Source organism: Eumetopias jubatus, unplaced genomic scaffold (assembly GCF_037043125.1).
Source record: "Eumetopias jubatus isolate StellerSeaLion01/CBP00866 unplaced genomic scaffold, mEumJub1_p1.0 scaffold_32, whole genome shotgun sequence".
In the NCBI taxonomy this organism is placed as follows: domain Eukaryota; kingdom Metazoa; phylum Chordata; class Mammalia; order Carnivora; family Otariidae; genus Eumetopias; species Eumetopias jubatus.
The window spans coordinates 949435-958159 of record NW_028274838.1 but is presented as its reverse complement, the minus strand read 5'-3'; the positions used below and the strand labels follow the sequence as shown (position 1 = coordinate 958159).

The 8725-nt window shown below is 40.6% G+C and overlaps 1 non-coding gene across 1 annotated transcript; it reads right to left on the bottom strand.

The window, feature by feature from the left end:
- Positions 1 to 2265: 2265 nt before the first annotated feature.
- Positions 2266 to 2478, bottom strand: LOC148161958 (small nucleolar RNA U3). The gene has a single exon (XR_015767250.1). It is a non-coding gene; the product is annotated as a small nucleolar RNA U3 (small nucleolar RNA).
- Positions 2479 to 8725: the final 6247 nt, after the last annotated feature.

Genomic DNA, 8725 nt, shown 5'->3' with positions numbered 1-8725 from the left:
TTGAGAGTGTAGGGCAGGCTCCTCTGGAAGGAAGGGTATTTGTTGCCTCCTGGAAGAAAGCAGAGAGCATTCGTGCATGTATTTGGGACAGGAATGTAGTTGAGATTAGAAATTTGCCACCCCCTTTATCAGATCCATGAAGGAGTGTCTCTGAGAGCTTCCTCAGTGCTTGGTTTGGTCCTAGGAGTCATGAGTACAGAGATGAGTAAAACATTATCCCAATTGTCGTGGGGCTCTCAGTCTAGTAACCAGAAGTCATGAAAAGTGTAGTGGTGGTGGATTCCTTGGAGGAAGTGGCCAGTGCTGCCTGGGGATGGCCTGGTCTCCCTCCGTGTTTTCCAACAGCTGGATGACCTGTCCTGACCCAGGGACCCTGGGCCTCAACTCAATTTCAGCCTCTCAGGACACAGCCAACACCTAGGTTCCATGTAAACCCAAAGCAGTCAACACTATGAAGGTCTGCAGAGGAAACTGCTGCTATCAGTAGCTCCCCACTTTGTCTTGGCCAACTGGAAAATAGAGGCGAGTTCATTAAGTCTTGTAGGGTCATCCTTGCCCTAATGATCAGGGATTAGTCTTTCTCTCTGTTAAGTGAAATACTTTCTAGCTTCAGTATTCTCTCTCCACTTAAAAACTTTGGAACTATTGGCTAAAGTATAGATCAAGTAGCTACAGTGAAAAAGGGGTAAAGCAACTTCCAAGCTGCAGTGAGAATGCGCAGAAACTCTTATACTGAATAATAATCGGACAAATCACTTTTAAATTGCACAAAAGGTTTATACAGTAATTCTGGAATAGACAATGTAAGTCTGTCGCTTTCTCCTTCTTCTTAACATTGCTTTGATAATTTAAGATCATTTCCATTTCCATATAAACATTTGGATCAGCTTAGAAATACTTACTAAAATGTCTGCTAGAAGGTTGATTGGCATTGTATTAGATCTTTTGATCAATTTGGGAAGAATTGTCCTCTAACCATAATGAGTCTTCCAATCCACCACAAATTTTATCTCCCCATGTATTTAGTTCTTTAATTTCTGGAAGTAGTGCTCTGCAGTTTTCAGTGTAATGTTCTGACACATATTGTGTCTGCTAAGACAATGCAATAGGAAACCTGGTCAAAAGACTTGAAGAAGAAATGCTTCACAAAAGAAGATACACAAATGGCCAAAAAGCACTTGAAAAGATGCTCCACTTGAAACCATTGAAAAGCATGAAGTTGAACATAAATCAAAAGGGATTCACTAATGTCTCTGCAAGGCTCCATCTTAAACTAAGTAACCTTTTCCTTCTCTTCTGCAAACCTCTGCTCCTCCCTTCTAAGCCTTTTGTTTCAGGAGCCTGGTACCACCCTAAAGACAGGATGAAGGAGGCTGGCAGCATGCACACAATTTCTGTCAAAATAAAACACCCCCCCGCCCCTTCCTTCAGGGGGAGGGGACTTACAGTTTTTGAGGGCCTTGGACTGTTCTAGCCCCCTGTGCCCCGAAAAGCAATAAAGCTATTGTTCCTCAATATTCCAAACTCTGTCTTCGTCTTATATTTTGGCTCTGAAGCACAGAGGTCAGTTTTCGACGGTACACTCAGCCATTGGGAAGATAAATTAATACTACAGTGAGTTACCATTACACAACCATCCCCGTGGCTAAAATTACGAAGACCGAAAACATATGTGGTGAGGATGTAAAGTAACTAGACGTTTCATACACTTGTGGGAATGAAAAATGGTCCAACCACCGAGAAAAGCTGAACCACAGATAAACATTTACCAATCACGTGAACGGCCATTCCTCTCCTAAGGATTTACACAATATGGCCACACAGCAAACTGCACATGAATATTCATCATAGCTTTATTCCCCATGGCCAAACCCAGGAAACTGCATAGATGGCCATAAATAGGTGAATGTACAGACCAAATATATCCATACAGAGGAATACTCCTTAGCAATGAAAAATTCTGAACTGGTGATCCATTAGTAATATGGATAGATATAAGAATCCTTAGGCTGCACGGAGGAATGTAGGCATAAAAGAGTTCCATTTCCATAACGTGGTTAAAAATCAAGCCGTCTTTGATGCCAGTGGTTGCCTGGGGCTGAGGGTGAAGGCAGTGAGAGACTTCAATGGATCCACCCAAGGGAAGCTGTGAGGTAGAAGAAATGCCCTGTGTCCTGAATGGAGCAGTAGTTTCAATTGTATGTACATCTGTGAAAATGCATTTAGTTGTACAGTTTATCTTTTTTAATTTTTATTTGTTGAGAAAGCACTCACACTGCATCCTCTCTCTCTTACCCTCCAAAGGAGGAGAAGAACGATCATCAGTGGCAATGGGCAGCTGTGGAAACAACACCTAAAATCACGTTCATGCTCAGGAGAGAACAATGTGCCTCCTCCTTGAGGTTTCAGGTCCTCTACACGTTCAGAGAAAATTCTCTAGTAACAAACTGTAGAAATGAACTGGAGGGTATTATGCTAAGTGAAATTAAGTCAATCAGAGAAAGACATGTATCCTATGACCTCACTGATAGGAGGGATTCTTAATCTTAGGAAACAAATTGAGGGTTGCTGGAGTGGTGGGGGTGGGAGGGATGGGGTGCCTGGGTGATGGGCATTGGGGAGGGTATGTGCTATGGTGAGCGCTGTGAATTGTGTAAGACTGATGAATCACAGACCTGTACCTCTGAAACAAATAATATATTATATGTTTAAAAAAAGAGAGAGAGAGAAGCTAGTAGGAAGGGAAAAATGAAGGGGAGGAAATCGGAGGGGGAGATAAGCCATGAGAGAAGATGGACTCTGAGAAACAAACTGAGGGTTCTAGAGGGGAGGGGTGGGGGGATGGGTTACCTGGTGATGGGTATTAAAGAGGGCACATTCTGCATGGAGCACTGGGTGTTATGCACAAACAATGAATCATGGAACTCTACATGAAAAACTAATGATGTAATGTATGTTGATTAACATAACAATAAAAAATTTTAAAAAATAATAAAAAAGAGAGAGAGAAGCTAGTAGGAAGGGAAAAATGAAGGGGAGGAAATCAGAGGGGGAGACGAACCATGAGAGACGATGGACTCTGAGAAACAGAGGGTTCTAGAGGGGAGGGGGTGGGGGGATGGGTTAGCCTGGTGGTGGGTATTAAAGAGGGCAGCATTGAAGGGAGCACTGGCTGTTATAGGCAAACAATGAATCATGGAACACTACATCAAAAACTATTGATGTAATGTATGGTGATTAACATAACATAATAAAATAAAATTAAAAGAAAGAAAGAAAGAAATGATCTCTGAAAGTACAGCCTTAATTGTACACTTTAAAGGGATGCCGTCTACTGTACCTAAATTATACCTCAGCAACATTCATGTAATAATCTACTATATTTCTCTATACTAGCAGTGAGCATTTAGAAAATGAAATTTTTAAAAAAAGGAAATGAAATTCAATAAACAGAGAGGAGATTCATGTCCACCTTCATTAAATGTATGAGAACACATGTAACAAAGATGCCTGAAAACTCTTGCTGAAATAAATTAAAGGATACTAAATAATTAGGAAAAAATATATCACATTCATGGACTAGACCACTCAAATTTGTTGGAACATCAAATCAGCATTATTCTGATTCATACTGGAGAAGGCAATTTGGGGGCAAATTTACAAGCTAATTCTCAAATGTATTTGGAAATCAACATACCTAAATAGCCAAGACAACCTTGAAGAATTAAATTGGAGAAATTTACTAAATTTTAAACCTCACCGTAAAGCTACAGTAATTAAGGTGCTCTTAATGGTGTAAGTAACACAATGTAAATATATCAATGTGAGAGAGCAGAGAGTAATAAAATTTCCTGATACGCATATACATTTTTAAAATTTTTCTTTTAATTTTACTTCTTTTCAATTATTTTCTTTTTAAGTAATCTCTGCATCCCACATGGCGCTCAAACTCAAAAAAAAAATAAAAGGTTGTGAGTTTTACCTGAGCACTGATTAGTACAGCTGCATGGGACAGGGAATCTTTACCAGGAGAGAGTGTCATGACAAAGGAAATTTTGATAAAGGGTTATATACCAAAATATATTTTTTACATAAAAAGTGACAAATTTTTATACAAAAGACATTGTAGAAAGTCACTGCATTTCCCGGTCTTAAATTTCTAGTACATGTAGGGCTGTATGGCTTTAATGTTATGGGAACCAGGGAAGTGTCTTCCTTTTTCTTATCTTTTCCAGAATGCTCCTTTTGGGTTCTTTTCTTTCATAAAGCAGATGTCCAATGTGTGCTTGGGGTGAAATAGAGCCCATGCATTGAGGTTTTGTGGATTCATTTTGACCTTGGTAAATGTGAAAGCATCGCTTCCTTGGGAGCCCAGGGGCAGGACCCACAAACATTAAAGGTGGACAATTGCCTTTATCAGTGCTACAGCGACCTCCTAAGTCTCTGGCTCCTAAGATCTAGGGGGGAACCTGTGCTGAAGAAGTGAAGAGGTGCTTCAGGGCACCACTTCCCCTGCCTGCCTGTTTCTCTCTCCTCAACCTCAGCTTCTATGCCACTGAACACCACTGCACACATCTACTGTGGACATCATCCATCATTGACCCATGACCTCGAACTGCCCATGTTTGCTTCCAGGAATACAACCACAGGTCAATGGCATGAGGTCAAGTCAAAGAAATCTAGCAAGCCATGGTCCACCTTTTTAAAATTGTTCCAAATTTTTAAAAAATATTTTTCCAGTATAGTTAACATACAGTTCCATGAGTTTCCAGTATATAACATGGTGATTGAACATTTCCATACATTGCCCAGTGCTCATTACCACAAGTACACTTCTTAATCCCCATCACCTCACCCATCCCCCAAGCCCCCCTACCCTCGGCAACCATCAGTTAGTTCTCTATAGTTAAGGGTCTCTTTCCTGGTTTGTCTCTCTCCCTTTTCTATTTCCTTTGCTTACATGTTTTGTTTCTTAAATTCCACATAGGAGTGAGATCATGGGGTATTTATCTTTCTCTCACTGACTTATTTCACTTAGCAGAATACACTCTGGCTTCATCTGTGTCCTTGCTAATGGCAAGATTTCATTCTTTTTTTTGGCTGAATAATATTCCATGGTATAAATAGATAGATAGACAGATAGATAGATAGATAGATAGATAGATAGATAGATAGATATAGATATGTGTGTGTGTATATATATATATATATATATATACACACACACACACAACGTTGTCTTTATCATTCATCTGTTGATGGACGTCTGGGCTCTTTCCATAATTTGGCTATGCTGCTGTACAAAGGGCCCATGTATTCCTGCAAATTAGTGTTTCTGTATTTTGGGGATAAATATCCAGTGGTAGGATTAATGGATCTTAATCGTTCCTTTTTGAGGACCCTCCATACTGCTTTCCACAATGGCTACACCAGTTTGTATTCCCACCAATACTGTAAGAGGGTTCCTTTTCCTCCACATCCTTGCCCACACTTGTTGTTTCTTGTGTTTTTGATTTTAGCCATTCTGACAGGTGTGAGGTCATAGCTCGTTGGTTCTTTTTTTCTATTTCCTGATTTTACCTATTTATTTGAGAATGAAGGAGAGCACAAGTGGGGGGAGGCGGAGAGGGAGAAGCAGGCTCCCCACTGAGCAGGTAGCCCGATGTGGGACTAGATCCCAGGACCCCAAGGTCACCACCCGAGCCAAAGGCAGACGGGTAACGGACCGAGCCACCCTGGTGCCCTATCCAATTGTTTCGATTTGCATTTTCCTGATGAGGAGTGTTGTCGAGCATCTCTTCATGTGTCTGTTGGCCATCTGGATGTCTTCTTTGGAGTAATGTCTGTTCATTTCTTCTGCCTCTTTTTAAATTGGATTATTTGTGGCTTTTGGTGTTGAGTTGTATAAGCTCTTTATATATGTTGGATACTAACCATTCATTGGATATGTCATTTGCAAATATCTTCTCCCATTCAGTACGTTCCCTTCTACTTTGGTTGATTGTCATAAAATGGCTCTTTATCTCTCTTCTGTTAAATATGAGGGTGAACCAAATAAACACAATATGGCATCGAGGTTACAATCTTTCCAAACTTAGTGGTCACTATATATATTATGCATCTTACTAATGCACAAATTAATCCTTTGACAATTTCAAAAGATCTCTTGTGAGAGGTGAATGAATCCATAAGTGACATGTAATGTGGTGTTCAGTGACATTACAAAAACAACAAAGAAAACAGTTCACACATAGTGGAGGAGTCTGGGACATAGGGATGTCAATATCAGTTTAATGAAAAGCCACAAATGGTGTCCCAGTAAGGCATAAGACGTCTCATAACATAGGTGTACAGCCAGAAGAATATTGAGAGTCAGGACAAAACATTTTGAAAAATTAGTATTTTATTCACTTAGTTTAATACTCTGCCTCTTGCCCTATACTTTTTATGGATAGAGAAAAAAAAAATAAAGAAGACCCAAAGAGGAACATCATGACAGTCTGGAATTGGCAGTGTATGTGAGTGTATGTGAATGTATGAATATATATGAATACAAATAAGCCATTTTCCAGCTCTGTCCACTGGAAATGCCTAAAAATAAACCAATTGCAATGAGTGCCCGAGGAGACACATTTTGATCTGGGAGTATGGTTTCCCAGGAAACAAAACCACAGATTCTTAGAGAAATGACCGAGACCAGGCCAGACGCAACAAATCTTCTATATGAGACACAAACACCTCATCATACTGATATTAGGAAAGTTCTCAAAACTATGAGGGTCTTATCAAAAGGATATGAAAGCCAACCTGAAATCACTTTCACTGCTAAAAGAGAGGATAAATGGAGCACTCATAAGTCCATAATACAGTGGTTTGAAACACTTCGATATGACTGAAGCCTTGCTTTCATATTAACACAGTAATAAAAGAAAATGAAGAGGAAAAGAACGGAACTTACAGGTTCCCGTTAGAGATGCTAGGGGACCAGAGTTTTCCTTACAAAATGTACCGCCAGGTATATAGTATTGGGGGGAAATTTCTTTTCCTGCAGGTGTTCATACAAGGCTTCTAGGATCCAAACCATGATGATGAAGGATCATCATTTTGCTCCACAGAATCAATGGATGGATGGGCCTTGAACATAAGGGGACCTGAGGTGCTTCCTGATGGAAGCGCACACAGCACTTGAGAGGAAGTCTTGCCAACAATTCAAACCTGAAACTGATCAGTTTCTACGTCTGCCAGGTCCGACAGAGCAGTCGTTCCGATAATATTTGGAATGCAGTTAGCAGGACCTCTTTCCTTAGAAATGCATTTTAATTATATTTCATTTACAGCTCCCTTAAATGTAAACTTAAAACCTGAAGAAATACAGACGATTTTTCTATTAATCGCATCTTTATTACTCTGGCAGAATTCGGTTTCCCTTAATGTGAAGCATTAAGCGGCAAGATGCAAGATTATTTTGGATTGTTGTGCGCTTATACTTTTTACTTTTCAACGTTCCTGCCAGAAAATGTTAAATTCCATGTGTGGCTTGCCTTTTCTTTGTAATAGCACTGTTCTCCACGAACAGTGGAGATTCCACCACGAAGTAAGAGGAAGTATGATGGACTGTGTTAAAGTATATCTGGCTATAATGCATTCCGTGGCCATGCTCCCGCACAAACACCTCAGTATTTTCAAAAATGATTAACAAAAAAGGAGAGAACAAGAGCTGGAGAGGGCGAAGCAGAGAGTGAGAGCCAGAGGGAGGGGGAGGGAACGAGGGAGGAGGAAGGAAAGGGAGAAACTGAGAAGAAATCTACACATTGCTAGGAGGCTTGAATACAGGTCCTACTCATGGGAGCGTGTGCATTTTATTTGGATCCTGATACAGAGAAAACAACTTAAAAACAACAATGGGAAATTTGAACACTATGTATTTTACATTACATATTTTAAATTAATTTATGAATATTTACAAGGTTATGATGATAATACTTTAAAAGGGTTCTCATTTAGGGAAACATACAGATACAACTGCAAATGAAATATGGTGTCTGCGATTTGCTTTAAATAATAAAGGACAGGGGCGCCTGGGTGGCTCAGATGGTTAAGCGTCTGCCTTCGGCTCAGGTCATGATCCCAGAGTCACGGGATCGAGCCCCACATCGGGTTCCTGGCTCAGCGAGGAGCCTGCGTCTCCCTCTGCCTCTCTCCCTGCTCATGCTTTCTCTCTCTCTCTATCTCTGTGTCTCAAATGAATAAATAAAATCTTAGAAAAAAAAAAAAGAAAGAAACCCCAACCTTTAAAAAAATAATAATACAGGACAAAGTAAGTGGATGGGATTGTATTAAAACAAGGTCAGCCCTAAGTTGATAACTGTTGAACCTGGCTGATGAGGACGGGGATGTTCTGTTCTACAATTCTGTCTACGTGTGTGTGCTACTGACAGTCTGCATCTAGAAAAGAGAGATAAAGAGTACCAGTCCACTGAGAATAATGGCAGCTGAATCTCTCAACACATGACTTTAAAGGGTTAGGGATTAACCTAGAGAGTCAGTAACACAGCTCATAACCCTGTCCCCGAACAGCCAGGGGCCAGAGAGAAGTGTGGACTCCAGATGGTTAGTACTTAGCCGGGTCTGGGAGCCAGAGACAGCAGGGCAGTCAGCACAGACCAGGCAGGCACTTAGAGGAGAGGACTTCAGGGAGGGCTTCTCAGCGGGGAACACAGGTGAA